The sequence below is a fragment of the Pelobates fuscus genome, chromosome 4, assembly GCF_036172605.1.
Source record: "Pelobates fuscus isolate aPelFus1 chromosome 4, aPelFus1.pri, whole genome shotgun sequence".
NCBI lineage: Eukaryota > Metazoa > Chordata > Amphibia > Anura > Pelobatidae > Pelobates > Pelobates fuscus.
Window position 1 is genome coordinate 21,771,577 of NC_086320.1, and position 26,566 is coordinate 21,798,142.

Sequence of the window (26,566 nt, forward strand, 5' to 3'; positions counted from 1 at the left end):
TTACCCATTTTGTAATGGCACCCCTTTATGCCCAGGGTGCCATTACAAAAGATGAGAGCGGAATACTGGGGGATTAGCTCAAATGGTAGAGTGCTCGCTTAGCATGTGAGAGGTAGCGGGATCGATGCTTCTTCTTTTAAATGAAGGGTGCTTAGTTGAACTTTTTGTTTACCTGGATGTCATTGCCACAGCAGCATGTTGCAAAATGTTTAACTGCTTACCTGATTCTTCAAAAATGTCCTACTTTGACATTGAGTGAACTCACGAATTACCTTCGATAGCTCAGCTGGTAGAGCGGAGGACTGTAGTTGGTATATGATAGCAATCCTTATCTTTTGAACCACTGGACCAATTTGTATGATTTTGACGTATGTTTGTATTTGGAGTATGCTGATTCTGAAAATGTAAGTTTTATGTGAATGTGATGCATACTTTTAAAGTTATGAATAATGTGGAAAAACTGTATTTCTCTGCTTGTGATAATTACATTACCCATTTTGTAATGGCACCCCTTTATGCCCAGGGTGCCATTACAAAAGATGAGAGCGGAAAAGTGGGGGATTAGCTCAAATGGTAGAGCGCTCGCTTAGCATGTGAGAGGTAGCGGGATCGATGCCCGCATTCTCCAGTGGCTGCTTCTTCTTTTAAATGAAGGGTGCTTAGACTGTATGTTGCATGTCTGTATTTTATGTAATAAATGTAACCTTGTGTATTTTACTGTCTTTTTACTGCCATGTGCTTAATGGAGTTTTGCATCTGTCCTTGGAGATAATTGGATTACTTCCCAATTATCTCCAGGATAGAAGACTCTGTGGAACTGGTTTTGGGCAGAAAAGCCATGCTTCATTTGGTCACAAAGGACTACGATCTATCTTTTGAACCACTGGACCAATTTGTATGATTTTGACGTATGTTTGTATTTGGAGTATGCTGATTCTGAAAATGTAAGTTTTATGTGAATGTGATGCATACTTTTAAAGTTATGAATAATGTGGAAAAACTGTATTTCTCTGCTTGTGATAATTACATTACCCATTTTGTAATGGCACCCCTTTATGCCCAGGGTGCCATTACAAAAGATGAGAGCGGAATACTGGGGGATTAGCTCAAATGGTAGAGTGCTCGCTTAGCATGTGAGAGGTAGCGGGATCGATGCTTCTTCTTTTAAATGAAGGGTGCTTAGTTGAACTTTTTGTTTACCTGGATGTCATTGCCACAGCAGCATGTTGCAAAATGTTTAACTGCTTACCTGATTCTTCAAAAATGTCCTACTTTGACATTGAGTGAACTCACGAATTACCTTCGATAGCTCAGCTGGTAGAGCGGAGGACTGTAGTTGGTATATGATAGCAATCCTTATCTTTTGAACCACTGGACCAATTTGTATGATTTTGACGTATGTTTGTATTTGGAGTATGCTGATTCTGAAAATGTAAGTTTTATGTGAATGTGATGCATACTTTTAAAGTTATGAATAATGTGGAAAAACTGTATTTCTCTGCTTGTGATAATTACATTACCCATTTTGTAATGGCACCCCTTTATGCCCAGGGTGCCATTACAAAAGATGAGAGCGGAAAAGTGGGGGATTAGCTCAAATGGTAGAGCGCTCGCTTAGCATGTGAGAGGTAGCGGGATCGATGCCCGCATTCTCCAGTGGCTGCTTCTTCTTTTAAATGAAGGGTGCTTAGACTGTATGTTGCATGTCTGTATTTTATGTAATAAATGTAACCTTGTGTATTTTACTGTCTTTTTACTGCCATGTGCTTAATGGAGTTTTGCATCTGTCCTTGGAGATAATTGGATTACTTCCCAATTATCTCCAGGATAGAAGACTCTGTGGAACTGGTTTTGGGCAGAAAAGCCATGCTTCATTTGGTCACAAAGGACTACGATCTATCTTTTGAACCACTGGACCAATTTGTATGATTTTGACGTATGTTTGTATTTGGAGTATGCTGATTCTGAAAATGTAAGTTTTATGTGAATGTGATGCATACTTTTAAAGTTATGAATAATGTGGAAAAACTGTATTTCTCTGCTTGTGATAATTACATTACCCATTTTGTAATGGCACCCCTTTATGCCCAGGGTGCCATTACAAAAGATGAGAGCGGAATACTGGGGGATTAGCTCAAATGGTAGAGTGCTCGCTTAGCATGTGAGAGGTAGCGGGATCGATGCTTCTTCTTTTAAATGAAGGGTGCTTAGTTGAACTTTTTGTTTACCTGGATGTCATTGCCACAGCAGCATGTTGCAAAATGTTTAACTGCTTACCTGATTCTTCAAAAATGTCCTACTTTGACATTGAGTGAACTCACGAATTACCTTCGATAGCTCAGCTGGTAGAGCGGAGGACTGTAGTTGGTATATGATAGCAATCCTTATCTTTTGAACCACTGGACCAATTTGTATGATTTTGACGTATGTTTGTATTTGGAGTATGCTGATTCTGAAAATGTAAGTTTTATGTGAATGTGATGCATACTTTTAAAGTTATGAATAATGTGGAAAAACTGTATTTCTCTGCTTGTGATAATTACATTACCCATTTTGTAATGGCACCCCTTTATGCCCAGGGTGCCATTACAAAAGATGAGAGCGGAAAAGTGGGGGATTAGCTCAAATGGTAGAGCGCTCGCTTAGCATGTGAGAGGTAGCGGGATCGATGCCCGCATTCTCCAGTGGCTGCTTCTTCTTTTAAATGAAGGGTGCTTAGACTGTATGTTGCATGTCTGTATTTTATGTAATAAATGTAACCTTGTGTATTTTACTGTCTTTTTACTGCCATGTGCTTAATGGAGTTTTGCATCTGTCCTTGGAGATAATTGGATTACTTCCCAATTATCTCCAGGATAGAAGACTCTGTGGAACTGGTTTTGGGCAGAAAAGCCATGCTTCATTTGGTCACAAAGGACTACGATCTATCTTTTGAACCACTGGACCAATTTGTATGATTTTGACGTATGTTTGTATTTGGAGTATGCTGATTCTGAAAATGTAAGTTTTATGTGAATGTGATGCATACTTTTAAAGTTATGAATAATGTGGAAAAACTGTATTTCTCTGCTTGTGATAATTACATTACCCATTTTGTAATGGCACCCCTTTATGCCCAGGGTGCCATTACAAAAGATGAGAGCGGAATACTGGGGGATTAGCTCAAATGGTAGAGTGCTCGCTTAGCATGTGAGAGGTAGCGGGATCGATGCTTCTTCTTTTAAATGAAGGGTGCTTAGTTGAACTTTTTGTTTACCTGGATGTCATTGCCACAGCAGCATGTTGCAAAATGTTTAACTGCTTACCTGATTCTTCAAAAATGTCCTACTTTGACATTGAGTGAACTCACGAATTACCTTCGATAGCTCAGCTGGTAGAGCGGAGGACTGTAGTTGGTATATGATAGCAATCCTTATCTTTTGAACCACTGGACCAATTTGTATGATTTTGACGTATGTTTGTATTTGGAGTATGCTGATTCTGAAAATGTAAGTTTTATGTGAATGTGATGCATACTTTTAAAGTTATGAATAATGTGGAAAAACTGTATTTCTCTGCTTGTGATAATTACATTACCCATTTTGTAATGGCACCCCTTTATGCCCAGGGTGCCATTACAAAAGATGAGAGCGGAAAAGTGGGGGATTAGCTCAAATGGTAGAGCGCTCGCTTAGCATGTGAGAGGTAGCGGGATCGATGCCCGCATTCTCCAGTGGCTGCTTCTTCTTTTAAATGAAGGGTGCTTAGACTGTATGTTGCATGTCTGTATTTTATGTAATAAATGTAACCTTGTGTATTTTACTGTCTTTTTACTGCCATGTGCTTAATGGAGTTTTGCATCTGTCCTTGGAGATAATTGGATTACTTCCCAATTATCTCCAGGATAGAAGACTCTGTGGAACTGGTTTTGGGCAGAAAAGCCATGCTTCATTTGGTCACAAAGGACTACGATCTATCTTTTGAACCACTGGACCAATTTGTATGATTTTGACGTATGTTTGTATTTGGAGTATGCTGATTCTGAAAATGTAAGTTTTATGTGAATGTGATGCATACTTTTAAAGTTATGAATAATGTGGAAAAACTGTATTTCTCTGCTTGTGATAATTACATTACCCATTTTGTAATGGCACCCCTTTATGCCCAGGGTGCCATTACAAAAGATGAGAGCGGAATACTGGGGGATTAGCTCAAATGGTAGAGTGCTCGCTTAGCATGTGAGAGGTAGCGGGATCGATGCTTCTTCTTTTAAATGAAGGGTGCTTAGTTGAACTTTTTGTTTACCTGGATGTCATTGCCACAGCAGCATGTTGCAAAATGTTTAACTGCTTACCTGATTCTTCAAAAATGTCCTACTTTGACATTGAGTGAACTCACGAATTACCTTCGATAGCTCAGCTGGTAGAGCGGAGGACTGTAGTTGGTATATGATAGCAATCCTTATCTTTTGAACCACTGGACCAATTTGTATGATTTTGACGTATGTTTGTATTTGGAGTATGCTGATTCTGAAAATGTAAGTTTTATGTGAATGTGATGCATACTTTTAAAGTTATGAATAATGTGGAAAAACTGTATTTCTCTGCTTGTGATAATTACATTACCCATTTTGTAATGGCACCCCTTTATGCCCAGGGTGCCATTACAAAAGATGAGAGCGGAAAAGTGGGGGATTAGCTCAAATGGTAGAGCGCTCGCTTAGCATGTGAGAGGTAGCGGGATCGATGCCCGCATTCTCCAGTGGCTGCTTCTTCTTTTAAATGAAGGGTGCTTAGACTGTATGTTGCATGTCTGTATTTTATGTAATAAATGTAACCTTGTGTATTTTACTGTCTTTTTACTGCCATGTGCTTAATGGAGTTTTGCATCTGTCCTTGGAGATAATTGGATTACTTCCCAATTATCTCCAGGATAGAAGACTCTGTGGAACTGGTTTTGGGCAGAAAAGCCATGCTTCATTTGGTCACAAAGGACTACGATCTATCTTTTGAACCACTGGACCAATTTGTATGATTTTGACGTATGTTTGTATTTGGAGTATGCTGATTCTGAAAATGTAAGTTTTATGTGAATGTGATGCATACTTTTAAAGTTATGAATAATGTGGAAAAACTGTATTTCTCTGCTTGTGATAATTACATTACCCATTTTGTAATGGCACCCCTTTATGCCCAGGGTGCCATTACAAAAGATGAGAGCGGAATACTGGGGGATTAGCTCAAATGGTAGAGTGCTCGCTTAGCATGTGAGAGGTAGCGGGATCGATGCTTCTTCTTTTAAATGAAGGGTGCTTAGTTGAACTTTTTGTTTACCTGGATGTCATTGCCACAGCAGCATGTTGCAAAATGTTTAACTGCTTACCTGATTCTTCAAAAATGTCCTACTTTGACATTGAGTGAACACACGAATTACCTTCGATAGCTCAGCTGGTAGAGCGGAGGACTGTAGTTGGTATATGATAGCAATCCTTAGGTCGCTGGTTCAATTCCGGCTCGAAGGACATGTGTTTTTCTCTCTTGTAGAGTAGAGGACTGTATGTTGCATGTCTGTATTTTATGTAATAAATGTAACCTTGTGTATTTTACTGTCTTTTTACTGCCATGTGCTTAATGGAGTTTTGCATCTGTCCTTGGAGATAATTGGATTACTTCCCAATTATCTCCAGGATAGAAGACTCTGTGGAACTGGTTTTGGGCAGAAAAGCCATGCTTCATTTGGTCACAAAGGACTACGATCTATCTTTTGAACCACTGGACCAATTTGTATGATTTTGACGTATGTTTGTATTTGGAGTATGCTGATTCTGAAAATGTAAGTTTTATGTGAATGTGATGCATACTTTTAAAGTTATGAATAATGTGGAAAAACTGTATTTCTCTGCTTGTGATAATTACATTACCCATTTTGTAATGGCACCCCTTTATGCCCAGGGTGCCATTACAAAAGATGAGAGCGGAATACTGGGGGATTAGCTCAAATGGTAGAGTGCTCGCTTAGCATGTGAGAGGTAGCGGGATCGATGCTTCTTCTTTTAAATGAAGGGTGCTTAGTTGAACTTTTTGTTTACCTGGATGTCATTGCCACAGCAGCATGTTGCAAAATGTTTAACTGCTTACCTGATTCTTCAAAAATGTCCTACTTTGACATTGAGTGAACACACGAATTACCTTCGATAGCTCAGCTGGTAGAGCGGAGGACTGTAGTTGGTATATGATAGCAATCCTTAGGTCGCTGGTTCAATTCCGGCTCGAAGGACATGTGTTTTTCTCTCTTGTAGAGTAGAGGACTGTATGTTGCATGTCTGTATTTTATGTAATAAATGTAACCTTGTGTATTTTACTGTCTTTTTACTGCCATGTGCTTAATGGAGTTTTGCATCTGTCCTTGGAGATAATTGGATTACTTCCCAATTATCTCCAGGATAGAAGACTCTGTGGAACTGGTTTTGGGCAGAAAAGCCATGCTTCATTTGGTCACAAAGGACTACGATCTATCTTTTGAACCACTGGACCAATTTGTATGATTTTGACGTATGTTTGTATTTGGAGTATGCTGATTCTGAAAATGTAAGTTTTATGTGAATGTGATGCATACTTTTAAAGTTATGAATAATGTGGAAAAACTGTATTTCTCTGCTTGTGATAATTACATTACCCATTTTGTAATGGCACCCCTTTATGCCCAGGGTGCCATTACAAAAGATGAGAGCGGAATACTGGGGGATTAGCTCAAATGGTAGAGTGCTCGCTTAGCATGTGAGAGGTAGCGGGATCGATGCTTCTTCTTTTAAATGAAGGGTGCTTAGTTGAACTTTTTGTTTACCTGGATGTCATTGCCACAGCAGCATGTTGCAAAATGTTTAACTGCTTACCTGATTCTTCAAAAATGTCCTACTTTGACATTGAGTGAACTCACGAATTACCTTCGATAGCTCAGCTGGTAGAGCGGAGGACTGTAGTTGGTATATGATAGCAATCCTTATCTTTTGAACCACTGGACCAATTTGTATGATTTTGACGTATGTTTGTATTTGGAGTATGCTGATTCTAAAAATGTAAGTTTTATGTGAATGTGATGCATACTTTTAAAGTTATGAATAATGTGGAAAAACTGTATTTCTCTGCTTGTGATAATTACATTACCCATTTTGTAATGGCACCCCTTTATGCCCAGGGTGCCATTACAAAAGATGAGAGCGGAATACTGGGGGATTAGCTCAAATGGTAGAGTGCTCGCTTAGCATGTGAGAGGTAGCGGGATCGATGCTTCTTCTTTTAAATGAAGGGTGCTTAGTTGAACTTTTTGTTTACCTGGATGTCATTGCCACAGCAGCATGTTGCAAAATGTTTAACTGCTTACCTGATTCTTCAAAAATGTCCTACTTTGACATTGAGTGAACTCACGAATTACCTTCGATAGCTCAGCTGGTAGAGCGGAGGACTGTAGTTGGTATATGATAGCAATCCTTATCTTTTGAACCACTGGACCAATTTGTATGATTTTGACGTATGTTTGTATTTGGAGTATGCTGATTCTGAAAATGTAAGTTTTATGTGAATGTGATGCATACTTTTAAAGTTATGAATAATGTGGAAAAACTGTATTTCTCTGCTTGTGATAATTACATTACCCATTTTGTAATGGCACCCCTTTATGCCCAGGGTGCCATTACAAAAGATGAGAGCGGAAAAGTGGGGGATTAGCTCAAATGGTAGAGCGCTCGCTTAGCATGTGAGAGGTAGCGGGATCGATGCCCGCATTCTCCAGTGGCTGCTTCTTCTTTTAAATGAAGGGTGCTTAGACTGTATGTTGCATGTCTGTATTTTATGTAATAAATGTAACCTTGTGTATTTTACTGTCTTTTTACTGCCATGTGCTTAATGGAGTTTTGCATCTGTCCTTGGAGATAATTGGATTACTTCCCAATTATCTCCAGGATAGAAGACTCTGTGGAACTGGTTTTGGGCAGAAAAGCCATGCTTCATTTGGTCACAAAGGACTACGATCTATCTTTTGAACCACTGGACCAATTTGTATGATTTTGACGTATGTTTGTATTTGGAGTATGCTGATTCTGAAAATGTAAGTTTTATGTGAATGTGATGCATACTTTTAAAGTTATGAATAATGTGGAAAAACTGTATTTCTCTGCTTGTGATAATTACATTACCCATTTTGTAATGGCACCCCTTTATGCCCAGGGTGCCATTACAAAAGATGAGAGCGGAATACTGGGGGATTAGCTCAAATGGTAGAGTGCTCGCTTAGCATGTGAGAGGTAGCGGGATCGATGCTTCTTCTTTTAAATGAAGGGTGCTTAGTTGAACTTTTTGTTTACCTGGATGTCATTGCCACAGCAGCATGTTGCAAAATGTTTAACTGCTTACCTGATTCTTCAAAAATGTCCTACTTTGACATTGAGTGAACTCACGAATTACCTTCGATAGCTCAGCTGGTAGAGCGGAGGACTGTAGTTGGTATATGATAGCAATCCTTATCTTTTGAACCACTGGACCAATTTGTATGATTTTGACGTATGTTTGTATTTGGAGTATGCTGATTCTGAAAATGTAAGTTTTATGTGAATGTGATGCATACTTTTAAAGTTATGAATAATGTGGAAAAACTGTATTTCTCTGCTTGTGATAATTACATTACCCATTTTGTAATGGCACCCCTTTATGCCCAGGGTGCCATTACAAAAGATGAGAGCGGAAAAGTGGGGGATTAGCTCAAATGGTAGAGCGCTCGCTTAGCATGTGAGAGGTAGCGGGATCGATGCCCGCATTCTCCAGTGGCTGCTTCTTCTTTTAAATGAAGGGTGCTTAGACTGTATGTTGCATGTCTGTATTTTATGTAATAAATGTAACCTTGTGTATTTTACTGTCTTTTTACTGCCATGTGCTTAATGGAGTTTTGCATCTGTCCTTGGAGATAATTGGATTACTTCCCAATTATCTCCAGGATAGAAGACTCTGTGGAACTGGTTTTGGGCAGAAAAGCCATGCTTCATTTGGTCACAAAGGACTACGATCTATCTTTTGAACCACTGGACCAATTTGTATGATTTTGACGTATGTTTGTATTTGGAGTATGCTGATTCTGAAAATGTAAGTTTTATGTGAATGTGATGCATACTTTTAAAGTTATGAATAATGTGGAAAAACTGTATTTCTCTGCTTGTGATAATTACATTACCCATTTTGTAATGGCACCCCTTTATGCCCAGGGTGCCATTACAAAAGATGAGAGCGGAATACTGGGGGATTAGCTCAAATGGTAGAGTGCTCGCTTAGCATGTGAGAGGTAGCGGGATCGATGCTTCTTCTTTTAAATGAAGGGTGCTTAGTTGAACTTTTTGTTTACCTGGATGTCATTGCCACAGCAGCATGTTGCAAAATGTTTAACTGCTTACCTGATTCTTCAAAAATGTCCTACTTTGACATTGAGTGAACACACGAATTACCTTCGATAGCTCAGCTGGTAGAGCGGAGGACTGTAGTTGGTATATGATAGCAATCCTTAGGTCGCTGGTTCAATTCCGGCTCGAAGGACATGTGTTTTTCTCTCTTGTAGAGTAGAGGACTGTATGTTGCATGTCTGTATTTTATGTAATAAATGTAACCTTGTGTATTTTACTGTCTTTTTACTGCCATGTGCTTAATGGAGTTTTGCATCTGTCCTTGGAGATAATTGGATTACTTCCCAATTATCTCCAGGATAGAAGACTCTGTGGAACTGGTTTTGGGCAGAAAAGCCATGCTTCATTTGGTCACAAAGGACTACGATCTATCTTTTGAACCACTGGACCAATTTGTATGATTTTGACGTATGTTTGTATTTGGAGTATGCTGATTCTGAAAATGTAAGTTTTATGTGAATGTGATGCATACTTTTAAAGTTATGAATAATGTGGAAAAACTGTATTTCTCTGCTTGTGATAATTACATTACCCATTTTGTAATGGCACCCCTTTATGCCCAGGGTGCCATTACAAAAGATGAGAGCGGAATACTGGGGGATTAGCTCAAATGGTAGAGTGCTCGCTTAGCATGTGAGAGGTAGCGGGATCGATGCTTCTTCTTTTAAATGAAGGGTGCTTAGTTGAACTTTTTGTTTACCTGGATGTCATTGCCACAGCAGCATGTTGCAAAATGTTTAACTGCTTACCTGATTCTTCAAAAATGTCCTACTTTGACATTGAGTGAACTCACGAATTACCTTCGATAGCTCAGCTGGTAGAGCGGAGGACTGTAGTTGGTATATGATAGCAATCCTTATCTTTTGAACCACTGGACCAATTTGTATGATTTTGACGTATGTTTGTATTTGGAGTATGCTGATTCTAAAAATGTAAGTTTTATGTGAATGTGATGCATACTTTTAAAGTTATGAATAATGTGGAAAAACTGTATTTCTCTGCTTGTGATAATTACATTACCCATTTTGTAATGGCACCCCTTTATGCCCAGGGTGCCATTACAAAAGATGAGAGCGGAATAGTGGGGGATTAGCTCAAATGGTAGAGTGCTCGCTTAGCATGTGAGAGGTAGCGGGATCGATGCTTCTTCTTTTAAATGAAGGGTGCTTAGTTGAACTTTTTGTTTACCTGGATGTCATTGCCACAGCAGCATGTTGCAAAATGTTTAACTGCTTACCTGATTCTTCAAAAATGTCCTACTTTGACATTGAGTGAACGCACGAATTACCTTCGATAGCTCAGCTGGTAGAGCGGAGGACTGTAGTTGGTATATGATAGCAATCCTTAGGTCGCTGGTTCAATTCCGGCTCGAAGGACATGTGTTTTTCTCTCTTGTAGAGTAGAGGACTGTATGTTGCATGTCTGTATTTTATGTAATAAATGTAACCTTGTGTATTTTACTGTCTTTTTACTGCCATGTGCTTAATGGAGTTTTGCATCTGTCCTTGGAGATAATTGGATTACTTCCCAATTATCTCCAGGATAGAAGACTCTGTGGAACTGGTTTTGGGCAGAAAAGCCATGCTTCATTTGGTCACAAAGGACTACGATCTATCTTTTGAACCACTGGACCAATTTGTATGATTTTGACGTATGTTTGTATTTGGAGTATGCTGATTCTAAAAATGTAAGTTTTATGTGAATGTGATGCATACTTTTAAAGTTATGAATAATGTGGAAAAACTGTATTTCTCTGCTTGTGATAATTACATTACCCATTTTGTAATGGCACCCCTTTATGCCCAGGGTGCCATTACAAAAGATGAGAGCAGAGTAGTGGGGGATTAGCTCAAATGGTAGAGTGCTCGCTTAGCATGTGAGAGGTAGCGGGATCGATGCTTCTTATTTTAAATGAAGGGTGCTTAGTTGAACTTTTTGTTTACCTGGATGTCATTGCCACAGCAGCATGTTGCAAAATGTTTAACTGCTTACCTGATTCTTCAAAAATGTCCTACTTTGACATTGAGTGAACTCACGAATTACCTTCGATAGCTCAGCTGGTAGAGCGGAGGACTGTAGTTGGTATATGATAGCAATCCTTATCTTTTGAACCACTGGACCAATTTGTATGATTTTGACGTATGTTTGTATTTGGAGTATGCTGATTCTAAAAATGTAAGTTTTATGTGAATGTGATGCATACTTTTAAAGTTATGAATAATGTGGAAAAACTGTATTTCTCTGCTTGTGATAATTACATTACCCATTTTGTAATGGCACCCCTTTATGCCCAGGGTGCCATTACAAAAGATGAGAGCGGAATAGTGGGGGATTAGCTCAAATGGTAGAGTGCTCGCTTAGCATGTGAGAGGTAGCGGGATCGATGCTTCTTCTTTTAAATGAAGGGTGCTTAGTTGAACTTTTTGTTTACCTGGATGTCATTGCCACAGCAGCATGTTGCAAAATGTTTAACTGCTTACCTGATTCTTCAAAAATGTCCTACTTTGACATTGAGTGAACGCACGAATTACCTTCGATAGCTCAGCTGGTAGAGCGGAGGACTGTAGTTGGTATATGATAGCAATCCTTAGGTCGCTGGTTCAATTCCGGCTCGAAGGACATGTGTTTTTCTCTCTTGTAGAGTAGAGGACTGTATGTTGCATGTCTGTATTTTATGTAATAAATGTAACCTTGTGTATTTTACTGTCTTTTTACTGCCATGTGCTTAATGGAGTTTTGCATCTGTCCTTGGAGATAATTGGATTACTTCCCAATTATCTCCAGGATAGAAGACTCTGTGGAACTGGTTTTGGGCAGAAAAGCCATGCTTCATTTGGTCACAAAGGACTACGATCTATCTTTTGAACCACTGGACCAATTTGTATGATTTTGACGTATGTTTGTATTTGGAGTATGCTGATTCTGAAAATGTAAGTTTTATGTGAATGTGATGCATACTTTTAAAGTTATGAATAATGTGGAAAAACTGTATTTCTCTGTTTGTGATAATTACATTACCCATTTTGTAATGGCACCCCTTTATGCCCAGGGTGCCATTACAAAAGATGAGAGCGGAATACTGGGGGATTAGCTCAAATGGTAGAGTGCTCGCTTAGCATGTGAGAGGTAGCGGGATCGATGCTTCTTCTTTTAAATGAAGGGTGCTTAGTTGAACTTTTTGTTTACCTGGATGTCATTGCCACAGCAGCATGTTGCAAAATGTTTAACTGCTTACCTGATTCTTCAAAAATGTCCTACTTTGACATTGAGTGAACTCACGAATTACCTTCGATAGCTCAGCTGGTAGAGCGGAGGACTGTAGTTGGTATATGATAGCAATCCTTATCTTTTGAACCACTGGACCAATTTGTATGATTTTGACGTATGTTTGTATTTGGAGTATGCTGATTCTAAAAATGTAAGTTTTATGTGAATGTGATGCATACTTTTAAAGTTATGAATAATGTGGAAAAACTGTATTTCTCTGCTTGTGATAATTACATTACCCATTTTGTAATGGCACCCCTTTATGCCCAGGGTGCCATTACAAAAGATGAGAGCGGAATAGTGGGGGATTAGCTCAAATGGTAGAGTGCTCGCTTAGCATGTGAGAGGTAGCGGGATTGATGCTTCTTCTTTTAAATGAAGGGTGCTTAGTTGAACTTTTTGTTTACCTGGATGTCATTGCCACAGCAGCATGTTGCAAAATGTTTAACTGCTTACCTGATTCTTCAAAAATGTCCTACTTTGACATTGAGTGAACGCACGAATTACCTTCGATAGCTCAGCTGGTAGAGCGGAGGACTGTAGTTGGTATATGATAGCAATCCTTAGGTCGCTGGTTCAATTCCGGCTCGAAGGACATGTGTTTTTCTCTCTTGTAGAGTAGAGGACTGTATGTTGCATGTCTGTATTTTATGTAATAAATGTAACCTTGTGTATTTTACTGTCTTTTTACTGCCATGTGCTTAATGGAGTTTTGCATCTGTCCTTGGAGATAATTGGATTACTTCCCAATTATCTCCAGGATAGAAGACTCTGTGGAACTGGTTTTGGGCAGAAAAGCCATGCTTCATTTGGTCACAAAGGACTACGATCTATCTTTTGAACCACTGGACCAATTTGTATGATTTTGACGTATGTTTGTATTTGGAGTATGCTGATTCTGAAAATGTAAGTTTTATGTGAATGTGATGCATACTTTTAAAGTTATGAATAATGTGGAAAAACTGTATTTCTCTGCTTGTGATAATTACATTACCCATTTTGTAATGGCACCCCTTTATGCCCAGGGTGCCATTACAAAAGATGAGAGCGGAATACTGGGGGATTAGCTCAAATGGTAGAGTGCTCGCTTAGCATGTGAGAGGTAGCGGGATCGATGCTTCTTCTTTTAAATGAAGGGTGCTTAGTTGAACTTTTTGTTTACCTGGATGTCATTGCCACAGCAGCATGTTGCAAAATGTTTAACTGCTTACCTGATTCTTCAAAAATGTCCTACTTTGACATTGAGTGAACTCACGAATTACCTTCGATAGCTCAGCTGGTAGAGCGGAGGACTGTAGTTGGTATATGATAGCAATCCTTATCTTTTGAACCACTGGACCAATTTGTATGATTTTGACGTATGTTTGTATTTGGAGTATGCTGATTCTGAAAATGTAAGTTTTATGTGAATGTGATGCATACTTTTAAAGTTATGAATAATGTGGAAAAACTGTATTTCTCTGCTTGTGATAATTACATTACCCATTTTGTAATGGCACCCCTTTATGCCCAGGGTGCCATTACAAAAGATGAGAGCGGAAAAGTGGGGGATTAGCTCAAATGGTAGAGCGCTCGCTTAGCATGTGAGAGGTAGCGGGATCGATGCCCGCATTCTCCAGTGGCTGCTTCTTCTTTTAAATGAAGGGTGCTTAGACTGTATGTTGCATGTCTGTATTTTATGTAATAAATGTAACCTTGTGTATTTTACTGTCTTTTTACTGCCATGTGCTTAATGGAGTTTTGCATCTGTCCTTGGAGATAATTGGATTACTTCCCAATTATCTCCAGGATAGAAGACTCTGTGGAACTGGTTTTGGGCAGAAAAGCCATGCTTCATTTGGTCACAAAGGACTACGATCTATCTTTTGAACCACTGGACCAATTTGTATGATTTTGACGTATGTTTGTATTTGGAGTATGCTGATTCTGAAAATGTAAGTTTTATGTGAATGTGATGCATACTTTTAAAGTTATGAATAATGTGGAAAAACTGTATTTCTCTGCTTGTGATAATTACATTACCCATTTTGTAATGGCACCCCTTTATGCCCAGGGTGCCATTACAAAAGATGAGAGCGGAATACTGGGGGATTAGCTCAAATGGTAGAGTGCTCGCTTAGCATGTGAGAGGTAGCGGGATCGATGCTTCTTCTTTTAAATGAAGGGTGCTTAGTTGAACTTTTTGTTTACCTGGATGTCATTGCCACAGCAGCATGTTGCAAAATGTTTAACTGCTTACCTGATTCTTCAAAAATGTCCTACTTTGACATTGAGTGAACTCACGAATTACCTTCGATAGCTCAGCTGGTAGAGCGGAGGACTGTAGTTGGTATATGATAGCAATCCTTAGGTCGCTGGTTCAATTCCGGCTCGAAGGACATGTGTTTTTCTCTCTTGTAGAGTAGAGGACTGTATGTTGCATGTCTGTATTTTATGTAATAAATGTAACCTTGTGTATTTTACTGTCTTTTTACTGCCATGTGCTTAATGGAGTTTTGCATCTGTCCTTGGAGATAATTGGATTACTTCCCAATTATCTCCAGGATAGAAGACTCTGTGGAACTGGTTTTGGGCAGAAAAGCCATGCTTCATTTGGTCACAAAGGACTACGATCTATCTTTTGAACCACTGGACCAATTTGTATGATTTTGACGTATGTTTGTATTTGGAGTATGCTGATTCTGAAAATGTAAGTTTTATGTGAATGTGATGCATACTTTTAAAGTTATGAATAATGTGGAAAAACTGTATTTCTCTGCTTGTGATAATTACATTACCCATTTTGTAATGGCACCCCTTTATGCCCAGGGTGCCATTACAAAAGATGAGAGCGGAATACTGGGGGATTAGCTCAAATGGTAGAGTGCTCGCTTAGCATGTGAGAGGTAGCGGGATCGATGCTTCTTCTTTTAAATGAAGGGTGCTTAGTTGAACTTTTTGTTTACCTGGATGTCATTGCCACAGCAGCATGTTGCAAAATGTTTAACTGCTTACCTGATTCTTCAAAAATGTCCTACTTTGACATTGAGTGAACTCACGAATTACCTTCGATAGCTCAGCTGGTAGAGCGGAGGACTGTAGTTGGTATATGATAGCAATCCTTATCTTTTGAACCACTGGACCAATTTGTATGATTTTGACGTATGTTTGTATTTGGAGTATGCTGATTCTGAAAATGTAAGTTTTATGTGAATGTGATGCATACTTTTAAAGTTATGAATAATGTGGAAAAACTGTATTTCTCTGCTTGTGATAATTACATTACCCATTTTGTAATGGCACCCCTTTATGCCCAGGGTGCCATTACAAAAGATGAGAGCGGAAAAGTGGGGGATTAGCTCAAATGGTAGAGCGCTCGCTTAGCATGTGAGAGGTAGCGGGATCGATGCCCGCATTCTCCAGTGGCTGCTTCTTCTTTTAAATGAAGGGTGCTTAGACTGTATGTTGCATGTCTGTATTTTATGTAATAAATGTAACCTTGTGTATTTTACTGTCTTTTTACTGCCATGTGCTTAATGGAGTTTTGCATCTGTCCTTGGAGATAATTGGATTACTTCCCAATTATCTCCAGGATAGAAGACTCTGTGGAACTGGTTTTGGGCAGAAAAGCCATGCTTCATTTGGTCACAAAGGACTACGATCTATCTTTTGAACCACTGGACCAATTTGTATGATTTTGACGTATGTTTGTATTTGGAGTATGCTGATTCTGAAAATGTAAGTTTTATGTGAATGTGATGCATACTTTTAAAGTTATGAATAATGTGGAAAAACTGTATTTCTCTGCTTGTGATAATTACATTACCCATTTTGTAATGGCACCCCTTTATGCCCAGGGTGCCATTACAAAAGATGAGAGCGGAATACTGGGGGATTAGCTCAAATGGTAGAGTGCTCGCTTAGCATGTGAGAGGTAGCGGGATCGATGCTTCTTCTTTTAAATGAAGGGTGCTTAGTTGAACTTTTTGTTTACCTGGATGTCATTGCCACAGCAGCATGTTGCAAAATGTTTAACTGCTTACCTGATTCTTCAAAAATGTCCTACTTTGACATTGAGTGAACTCACGAATTACCTTCGATAGCTCAGCTGGTAGAGCGGAGGACTGTAGTTGGTATATGATAGCAATCCTTAGGTCGCTGGTTCAATTCCGGCTCGAAGGACATGTGTTTTTCTCTCTTGTAGAGTAGAGGACTGTATGTTGCATGTCTGTATTTTATGTAATAAATGTAACCTTGTGTATTTTACTGTCTTTTTACTGCCATGTGCTTAATGGAGTTTTGCATCTGTCCTTGGAGATAATTGGATTACTTCCCAATTATCTCCAGGATAGAAGACTCTGTGGAACTGGTTTTGGGCAGAAAAGCCATGCTTCATTTGGTCACAAAGGACTACGATCTATCTTTTGAACCACTGGACCAATTTGTATGATTTTGACGTATGTTTGTATTTGGAGTATGCTGATTCTGAAAATGTAAGTTTTATGTGAATGTGATGCATACTTTTAAAGTTATGAATAATGTGGAAAAACTGTATTTCTCTGCTTGTGATAATTACATTACCCATTTTGTAATGGCACCCCTTTATGCCCAGGGTGCCATTACAAAAGATGAGAGCGGAATAGTGGGGGATTAGCTCAAATGGTAGAGTGCTCGCTTAGCATGTGAGAGGTAGCGGGATCGATGCTTCTTCTTTTAAATGAAGGGTGCTTAGTTGAACTTTTTGTTTACCTGGATGTCATTGCCACAGCAGCATGTTGCAAAATGTTTAACTGCTTACCTGATTCTTCAAAAATGTCCTACTTTGACATTGAGTGAACTCACGAATTACCTTCGATAGCTCAGCTGGTAGAGCGGAGGACTGTAGTTGGTATATGATAGCAATCCTTAGGTCGCTGGTTCAATTCCGGCTCGAAGGACATGTGTTTTTCTCTCTTGTAGAGTAGAGGACTGTATGTTGCATGTCTGTATTTTATGTAATAAATGTAACCTTGTGTATTTTACTGTCTTTTTACTGCCATGTGCTTAATGGAGTTTTGCATCTGTCCTTGGAGATAATTGGATTACTTCCCAATTATCTCCAGGATAGAAGACTCTGTGGAACTGGTTTTGGGCAGAAAAGCCATGCTTCATTTGGTCACAAAGGACTACGATCTATCTTTTGAACCACTGGACCAATTTGTATGATTTTGACGTATGTTTGTATTTGGAGTATGCTGATTCTAAAAATGTAAGTTTTATGTGAATGTGATGCATACTTTTAAAGTTATGAATAATGTGGAAAAACTGTATTTCTCTGCTTGTGATAATTACATTACCCATTTTGTAATGGCACCCCTTTATGCCCAGGGTGCCATTACAAAAGATGAGAGCAGAATAGTGGGGGATTAGCTCAAATGGTAGAGTGCTCGCTTAGCATGTGAGAGGTAGCGGGATCGATGCTTCTTCTTTTAAATGAAGGGTGCTTAGTTGAACTTTTTGTTTACCTGGATGTCATTGCCACAGCAGCATGTTGCAAAATGTTTAACTGCTTACCTGATTCTTCAAAAATGTCCTACTTTGACATTGAGTGAACGCACGAATTACCTTCGATAGCTCAGCTGGTAGAGCGGAGGACTGTAGTTGGTATATGATAGCAATCCTTAGGTCGCTGGTTCAATTCCGGCTCGAAGGACATGTGTTTTTCTCTCTTGTAGAGTAGAGGACTGTATGTTGCATGTCTGTATTTTATGTAATAAATGTAACCTTGTGTATTTTACTGTCTTTTTACTGCCATGTGCTTAATGGAGTTTTGCATCTGTCCTTGGAGATAATTGGATTACTTCCCAATTATCTCCAGGATAGAAGACTCTGTGGAACTGGTTTTGGGCAGAAAAGCCATGCTTCATTTGGTCACAAAGGACTACGATCTATCTTTTGAACCACTGGACCAATTTGTATGATTTTGACGTATGTTTGTATTTGGAGTATGCTGATTCTAAAAATGTAAGTTTTATGTGAATGTGATGCATACTTTTAAAGTTATGAATAATGTGGAAAAACTGTATTTCTCTGCTTGTGATAATTACATTACCCATTTTGTAATGGCACCCCTTTATGCCCAGGGTGCCATTACAAAAGATGAGAGCAGAATAGTGGGGGATTAGCTCAAATGGTAGAGTGCTCGCTTAGCATGTGAGAGGTAGCGGGATCGATGCTTCTTCTTTTAAATGAAGGGTGCTTAGTTGAACTTTTTGTTTACCTGGATGTCATTGCCACAGCAGCATGTTGCAAAATGTTTAACTGCTTACCTGATTCTTCAAAAATGTCCTACTTTGACATTGAGTGAACTCACGAATTACCTTCGATAGCTCAGCTGGTAGAGCGGAGGACTGTAGTTGGTATATGATAGCAATCCTTAGGTCGCTGGTTCAATTCCGGCTCGAAGGACATGTGTTTTTCTCTCTTGTAGAGTAGAGGACTGTATGTTGCATGTCTGTATTTTATGTAATAAATGTAACCTTGTGTATTTTACTGTCTTTTTACTGCCATGTGCTTAATGGAGTTTTGCATCTGTCCTTGGAGATAATTGGATTACTTCCCAATTATCTCCAGGATAGAAGACTCTGTGGAACTGGTTTTGGGCAGAAAAGCCATGCTTCATTTGGTCACAAAGGACTACGATCTATCTTTTGAACCACTGGACCAATTTGTATGATTTTGACGTATGTTTGTATTTGGAGTATGCTGATTCTGAAAATGTAAGTTTTATGTGAATGTGATGCATACTTTTAAAGTTATGAATAATGTGGAAAAACTGTATTTCTCTGCTTGTGATAATTACATTACCCATTTTGTAATGGCACCCCTTTATGCCCAGGGTGCCATTACAAAAGATGAGAGCGGAATACTGGGGGATTAGCTCAAATGGTAGAGTGCTCGCTTAGCATGTGAGAGGTAGCGGGATCGATGCTTCTTCTTTTAAATGAAGGGTGCTTAGTTTAACTTTTTGTTTACCTGGATGTCATTGCCACAGCAGCATGTTGCAAAATGTTTAACTGCTTACCTGATTCTTCAAAAATGTCCTACTTTGACATTGAGTGAACTCACGAATTACCTTCGATAGCTCAGCTGGTAGAGCGGAGGACTGTAGTTGGTATATGATAGCAATCCTTATCTTTTGAACCACTGGACCAATTTGTATGATTTTGACGTATGTTTGTATTTAGGGTATGCTGATTCTAAAAATGTAAGTTTTATGTGAATGTGATGCATACTTTTAAAGTTATGAATAATGTGGAAAAACTGTATTTCTCTGCTTGTGATAATTACATTACCCATTTTGTAATGGCACCCCTTTATGCCCAGGGTGCCATTACAAAAGATGAGAGCGGAAAAGTGGGGGATTAGCTCAAATAGTAGAGCGCTCGCTTAGCATGTGAGAGGTAGCGGGATCGATGCTTCTTCTTTTAAATGAAGGGTGCTTAGTTGAACTTTTTGTTTACCTGGATGTCATTGCCACAGCAGCATGTTGCAAAATGTTTAACTGCTTACCTGATTCTTCAAAAATGTCCTACTTTGACATTGAGTGAACTCACGAATTACCTTCGATAGCTCAGCTGGTAGAGCGGAGGACTGTAGTTGGTATATGATAGCAATCCTTATCTTTTGAACCACTGGACCAATTTGTATGATTTTGACGTATGTTTGTATTTGGAGTATGCTGATTCTAAAAATGTAAGTTTTATGTGAATGTGATGCATACTTTTAAAGTTATGAATAATGTGGAAAAACTGTATTTCTCTGCTTGTGATAATTACATTACCCATTTTGTAATGGCACCCCTTTATGCCCAGGGTGCCATTACAAAAGATGAGAGCGGAATAGTGGGGGATTAGCTCAAATGGTAGAGTGCTCGCTTAGCATGTGAGAGGTAGCGGGATCGATGCTTCTTCTTTTAAATGAAGGGTGCTTAGTTGAACTTTTTGTTTACCTGGATGTCATTGCCACAGCAGCATGTTGCAAAATGTTTAACTGCTTACCTGATTCTTCAAAAATGTCCTACTTTGACATTGAGTGAACTCACGAATTACCTTCGATAGCTCAGCTGGTAGAGCGGAGGACTGTAGTTGGTATATGATAGCAATCCTTATCTTTTGAACCACTGGACCAATTTGTATGATTTTGACGTATGTTTGTATTTGGAGTTTGCTGATTCTGAAAATGTAAGTTTTATGTGAATGTGATGCATACTTTTAAAGTTATGAATAATGTGGAAAAACTGTATTTCTCTGCTTGTGATAATTACATTACCCATTTTTTAATGGCACCCCTTTATGCCCAGGGTGCCATTACAAAAGATGAGAGCGGAAAAGTGGGGGATTAGCTCAAATGGTAGAGCGCTCGCTTAGCATGTGAGAGGTAGCGGGATCGATGCCCGCATTCTCCAGTGGCTGCTTCTTCTTTTAAATGAAGGGTGCTTAGACTGTATGTTGCATGTCTGTATTTTATGTAATAAATGTAACCTTGTGTATTTTACTGTCTTTTTACTGCCATGTGCTTAATGGAGTTTTGCATCTGTCCTTGGAGATAATTGGATTACTTCCCAATTATCTCCAGGATAGAAGACTCTGTGGAACTGGTTTTGGGCAGAAAAGCCATGCTTCATTTGGTCACAAAGGACTACGATCTATCTTTTGAACCACTGGACCAATTTGTATGATTTTGACGTATGTTTGTATTTGGAGTTTGCTGATTCTGAAAATGTAAGTTTTATGTGAATGTGATGCATACTTTTAAAGTTATGAATAATGTGGAAAAACTGTATTTCTCTGCTTGTGATAATTACATTACCCATTTTGTAATGGCACCCCTTTATGCCCAGGGTGCCATTACAAAAGATGAGAGCGGAATACTGGGGGATTAGCTCAAATGGTAGAGTGCTCGCTTAGCATGTGAGAGGTAGCGGGATCGATGCTTCTTCTTTTAAATGAAGGGTGCTTAGTTGAACTTTTTGTTTACCTGGATGTCATTGCCACAGCAGCATGTTGCAAAATGTTTAACTGCTTACCTGATTCTTCAAAAATGTCCTACTTTGACATTGAGTGAACTCACGAATTACCTTCGATAGCTCAGCTGGTAGAGCGGAGGACTGTAGTTGGTATATGATAGCAATCCTTATCTTTTGAACCACTGGACCAATTTGTATGATTTTGACGTATGTTTGTATTTGGAGTATGCTGATTCTAAAAATGTAAGTTTTATGTGAATGTGATGCATACTTTTAAAGTTATGAATAATGTGGAAAAACTGTATTTCTCTGCTTGTGATAATTACATTACCCATTTTGTAATGGCACCCCTTTATGCCCAGGGTGCCATTACAAAAGATGAGAGCGGAATAGTGGGGGATTAGCTCAAATGGTAGAGTGCTCGCTTAGCATGTGAGAGGTAGCGGGATCGATGCTTCTTCTTTTAAATGAAGGGTGCTTAGTTGAACTTTTTGTTTACCTGGATGTCATTGCCACAGCAGCATGTTGCAAAATGTTTAACTGCTTACCTGATTCTTCAAAAATGTCCTACTTTGACATTGAGTGAACGCACGAATTACCTTCGATAGCTCAGCTGGTAGAGCGGAGGACTGTAGTTGGTATATGATAGCAATCCTTAGGTCGCTGGTTCAATTACGGCTCGAAGGACATGTGTTTTTCTCTCTTGTAGAGTAGAGGACTGTATGTTGCATGTCTGTATTTTATGTAATAAATGTAACCTTGTGTATTTTACTGTCTTTTTACTGCCATGTGCTTAATGGAGTTTTGCATCTGTCCTTGGAGATAATTGGATTACTTCCCAATTATCTCCAGGATAGAAGACTCTGTGGAACTGGTTTTGGGCAGAAAAGCCATGCTTCATTTGGTCACAAAGGACTACGATCTATCTTTTGAACCACTGGACCAATTTGTATGATTTTGACGTATGTTTGTATTTGGAGTATGCTGATTCTAAAAATGTAAGTTTTATGTGAATGTGATGCATACTTTTAAAGTTATGAATAATGTGGAAAAACTGTATTTCTCTGCTTGTGATAATTACATTACCCATTTTGTAATGGCACCCCTTTATGCCCAGGGTGCCATTACAAAAGATGAGAGCAGAATAGTGGGGGATTAGCTCAAATGGTAGAGTGCTCGCTTAGCATGTGAGAGGTAGCGGGATCGATGCTTCTTCTTTTAAATGAAGGGTGCTTAGTTGAACTTTTTGTTTACCTGGATGTCATTGCCACAGCAGCATGTTGCAAAATGTTTAACTGCTTACCTGATTCTTCAAAAATGTCCTACTTTGACATTGAGTGAACTCACGAATTACCTTCGATAGCTCAGCTGGTAGAGCGGAGGACTGTAGTTGGTATATGATAGCAATCCTTATCTTTTGAACCACTGGACCAATTTGTATGATTTTGACGTATGTTTGTATTTGGAGTATGCTGATTCTAAAAATGTAAGTTTTATGTGAATGTGATGCATACTTTTAAAGTTATGAATAATGTGGAAAAACTGTATTTCTCTGCTTGTGATAATTACATTACCCATTTTGTAATGGCACCCCTTTATGCCCAGGGTGCCATTACAAAAGATGAGAGCAGAATAGTGGGGGATTAGCTCAAATGGTAGAGTGCTCGCTTAGCATGTGAGAGGTAGCGGGATCGATGCTTCTTCTTTTAAATGAAGGGTGCTTAGTTGAACTTTTTGTTTACCTGGATGTCATTGCCACAGCAGCATGTTGCAAAATGTTTAACTGCTTACCTGATTCTTCAAAAATGTCCTACTTTGACATTGAGTGAACTCACGAATTACCTTCGATAGCTCAGCTGGTAGAGCGGAGGACTGTAGTTGGTATATGATAGCAATCCTTATCTTTTGAACCACTGGACCAATTTGTATGATTTTGACGTATGTTTGTATTTGGAGTATGCTGATTCTAAAAATGTAAGTTTTATGTGAATGTGATGCATACTTTTAAAGTTATGAATAATGTGGAAAAACTGTATTTCTCTGCTTGTGATAATTACATTACCCATTTTGTAATGGCACCCCTTTATGCCCAGGGTGCCATTACAAAAGATGAGAGCGGAATAGTGGGGGATTAGCTCAAATGGTAGAGTGCTCGCTTAGCATGTGAGAGGTAGCGGGATCGATGCTTCTTCTTTTAAATTAAGGGTGCTTAGTTGAACTTTTTGTTTACCTGGATGTCATTGCCACAGCAGCATGTTGCAAAATGTTTAACTGCTTACCTGATTCTTCAAAAATGTCCTACTTTGACATTGAGTGAACTCACGAATTACCTTCGATAGCTCAGCTGGTAGAGCGGAGGACTGTAGTTGGTATATGATAGCAATCCTTATCTTTTGAACCACTGGACCAATTTGTATGATTTTGACGTATGTTTGTATTTGGAGTATGCTGATTCTGAAAATGTAAGTTTTATGTGAATGTGATGCATACTTTTAAAGTTATGAATAATGTGGAAAAACTGTATTTCTCTGCTTGTGATAATTACATTACCCATTTTGTAATGGCACCCCTTTATGCCCAGGGTGCCATTACAAAAGATGAGAGCAGAATAGTGGGGGATTAGCTCAAATGGTAGAGTGCTCGCTTAGCATGTGAGAGGTAGCGGGATCGATGCTTCTTCTTTTAAATGAAGGGTGCTTAGTTGAACTTTTTGTTTACCTGGATGTCATTGCCACAGCAGCATGTTGCAAAATGTTTAACTGCTTACCTGATTCTTCAAAAATGTCCTACTTTGACATTGAGTGAACTCACGAATTACCTTCGATAGCTCAGCTGGTAGAGCGGAGGACTGTAGTTGGTATATGATAGCAATCCTTATCTTTTGAACCACTGGACCAATTTGTATGATTTTGACGTATGTTTGTATTTGGAGTATGCTGATTCTAAAAATGTAAGTTTTATGTGAATGTGATGCATACTTTTAAAGTTATGAATAATGTGGAAAAACTGTATTTCTCTGCTTGTGATAATTACATTACCCATTTTGTAATGGCACCCCTTTATGCCCAGGGTGCCATTACAAAAGATGAGAGCAGAATAGTGGGGGATTAGCTCAAATGGTAGAGTGCTCGCTTAGCATGTGAGAGGTAGCGGGATCGATGCTTCTTCTTTTAAATGAAGGGTGCTTAGTTGAACTTTTTGTTTACCTGGATGTCATTGCCACAGCAGCATGTTGCAAAATGTTTAACTGCTTACCTGATTCTTCAAAAATGTCCTACTTTGACATTGAGTGAACTCACGAATTACCTTCGATAGCTCAGCTGGTAGAGCGGAGGACTGTAGTTGGTATATGATAGCAATCCTTATCTTTTGAACCACTGGACCAATTTGTATGATTTTGACGTATGTTTGTATTTGGAGTATGCTGATTCTAAAAATGTAAGTTTTATGTGAATGTGATGCATACTTTTAAAGTTATGAATAATGTGGAAAAACTGTATTTCTCTGCTTGTGATAATTACATTACCCATTTTGTAATGGCACCCCTTTATGCCCAGGGTGCCATTACAAAAGATGAGAGCGGAATAGTGGGGGATTAGCTCAAATGGTAGAGTGCTCGCTTAGCATGTGAGAGGTAGCGGGATCGATGCTTCTTCTTTTAAATTAAGGGTGCTTAGTTGAACTTTTTGTTTACCTGGATGTCATTGCCACAGCAGCATGTTGCAAAATGTTTAACTGCTTACCTGATTCTTCAAAAATGTCCTACTTTGACATTGAGTGAACTCACGAATTACCTTCGATAGCTCAGCTGGTAGAGCGGAGGACTGTAGTTGGTATATGATAGCAATCCTTATCTTTTGAACCACTGGACCAATTTGTATGATTTTGACGTATGTTTGTATTTGGAGTATGCTGATTCTGAAAATGTAAGTTTTATGTGAATGTGATGCATACTTTTAAAGTTATGAATAATGTGGAAAAACTGTATTTCTCTGCTTGTGATAATTACATTACCCATTTTGTAATGGCACCCCTTTATGCCCAGGGTGCCATTACAAAAGATGAGAGCGGAATAGTGGGGGATTAGCTCAAATGGTAGAGTGCTCGCTTAGCATGTGAGAGGTAGCGGGATCGATGCTTCTTCTTTTAAATGAAGGGTGCTTAGTTGAACTTTTTGTTTACCTGGATGTCATTGCCACAGCAGCATGTTGCAAAATGTTTAACTGCTTACCTGATTCTTCAAAAATGTCCTACTTTGACATTGAGTGAACTCACGAATTACCTTCGATAGCTCAGCTGGTAGAGCGGAGGACTGTAGTTGGTATATGATAGCAATCCTTATCTTTTGAACCACTGGACCAATTTGTATGATTTTGACGTATGTTTGTATTTGGAGTATGCTGATTCTAAAAATGTAAGTTTTATGTGAATGTGATGCATACTTTTAAAGTTATGAATAATGTGGAAAAACTTTATTTCTCTGCTTGTGATAATTACATTACCCATTTTGTAATGGCACCCCTTTATGCCCAGGGTGCCATTACAAAAGATGAGAGCGGAATAGTGGGGGATTAGCTCAAATGGTAGAGTGCTCGCTTAGCATGTGAGAGGTAGCGGGATCGATGCTTCTTCTTTTAAATGAAGGGTGCTTAGTTGAACTTTTTGTTTACCTGGATGTCATTGCCACAGCAGCATGTTGCAAAATGTTTAACTGCTTACCTGATTCTTCAAAAATGTCCTACTTTGACATTGAGTGAACTCACGAATTACCTTCGATAGCTCAGCTGGTAGAGCGGAGGACTGTAGTTGGTATATGATAGCAATCCTTATCTTTTGAACCACTGGACCAATTTGTATGATTTTGACGTATGTTTGTATTTGGAGTTTGCTGA

At 38.9% G+C, this 26,566-nt stretch overlaps 11 non-coding genes across 11 annotated transcripts; all 11 read left to right on the forward strand.

Moving 5' to 3' along the window:
* The first annotated feature begins 5,411 nt into the window (after nt 1-5,411).
* On the forward strand, nt 5,412-5,500 carry TRNAY-GUA (transfer RNA tyrosine (anticodon GUA)). The gene is given in 2 exon segments: nt 5,412-5,448; nt 5,465-5,500. It is a non-coding gene; the product is annotated as a tRNA-Tyr (tRNA).
* A 666-nt stretch (nt 5,501-6,166) lies between these two features.
* On the forward strand, nt 6,167-6,255 carry TRNAY-GUA (transfer RNA tyrosine (anticodon GUA)). The gene is given in 2 exon segments: nt 6,167-6,203; nt 6,220-6,255. It is a non-coding gene; the product is annotated as a tRNA-Tyr (tRNA).
* Nucleotides 6,256-9,465: 3,210 nt separating this feature from the next.
* TRNAY-GUA (transfer RNA tyrosine (anticodon GUA)) lies at nt 9,466-9,554 on the forward strand. Its single transcript is given in 2 exon segments — nt 9,466-9,502; nt 9,519-9,554. It is a non-coding gene; the product is annotated as a tRNA-Tyr (tRNA).
* Nucleotides 9,555-10,708: 1,154 nt separating this feature from the next.
* TRNAY-GUA (transfer RNA tyrosine (anticodon GUA)) lies at nt 10,709-10,797 on the forward strand. Its single transcript is given in 2 exon segments — nt 10,709-10,745; nt 10,762-10,797. It is a non-coding gene; the product is annotated as a tRNA-Tyr (tRNA).
* Nucleotides 10,798-11,951: 1,154 nt separating this feature from the next.
* TRNAY-GUA (transfer RNA tyrosine (anticodon GUA)) lies at nt 11,952-12,040 on the forward strand. Its single transcript is given in 2 exon segments — nt 11,952-11,988; nt 12,005-12,040. It is a non-coding gene; the product is annotated as a tRNA-Tyr (tRNA).
* A 1,154-nt stretch (nt 12,041-13,194) lies between these two features.
* On the forward strand, nt 13,195-13,283 carry TRNAY-GUA (transfer RNA tyrosine (anticodon GUA)). The gene is given in 2 exon segments: nt 13,195-13,231; nt 13,248-13,283. It is a non-coding gene; the product is annotated as a tRNA-Tyr (tRNA).
* A 1,694-nt stretch (nt 13,284-14,977) lies between these two features.
* TRNAY-GUA (transfer RNA tyrosine (anticodon GUA)) lies at nt 14,978-15,066 on the forward strand. The gene is given in 2 exon segments: nt 14,978-15,014; nt 15,031-15,066. It is a non-coding gene; the product is annotated as a tRNA-Tyr (tRNA).
* Nucleotides 15,067-16,760: 1,694 nt separating this feature from the next.
* Nucleotides 16,761-16,849, forward strand: TRNAY-GUA (transfer RNA tyrosine (anticodon GUA)). Its single transcript is given in 2 exon segments — nt 16,761-16,797; nt 16,814-16,849. It is a non-coding gene; the product is annotated as a tRNA-Tyr (tRNA).
* A 666-nt stretch (nt 16,850-17,515) lies between these two features.
* On the forward strand, nt 17,516-17,604 carry TRNAY-GUA (transfer RNA tyrosine (anticodon GUA)). Its single transcript is given in 2 exon segments — nt 17,516-17,552; nt 17,569-17,604. It is a non-coding gene; the product is annotated as a tRNA-Tyr (tRNA).
* Nucleotides 17,605-18,270: 666 nt separating this feature from the next.
* TRNAY-GUA (transfer RNA tyrosine (anticodon GUA)) lies at nt 18,271-18,359 on the forward strand. Its single transcript is given in 2 exon segments — nt 18,271-18,307; nt 18,324-18,359. It is a non-coding gene; the product is annotated as a tRNA-Tyr (tRNA).
* A 666-nt stretch (nt 18,360-19,025) lies between these two features.
* On the forward strand, nt 19,026-19,114 carry TRNAY-GUA (transfer RNA tyrosine (anticodon GUA)). The gene is given in 2 exon segments: nt 19,026-19,062; nt 19,079-19,114. It is a non-coding gene; the product is annotated as a tRNA-Tyr (tRNA).
* The last annotated feature ends 7,452 nt before the right edge of the window (nt 19,115-26,566 follow it).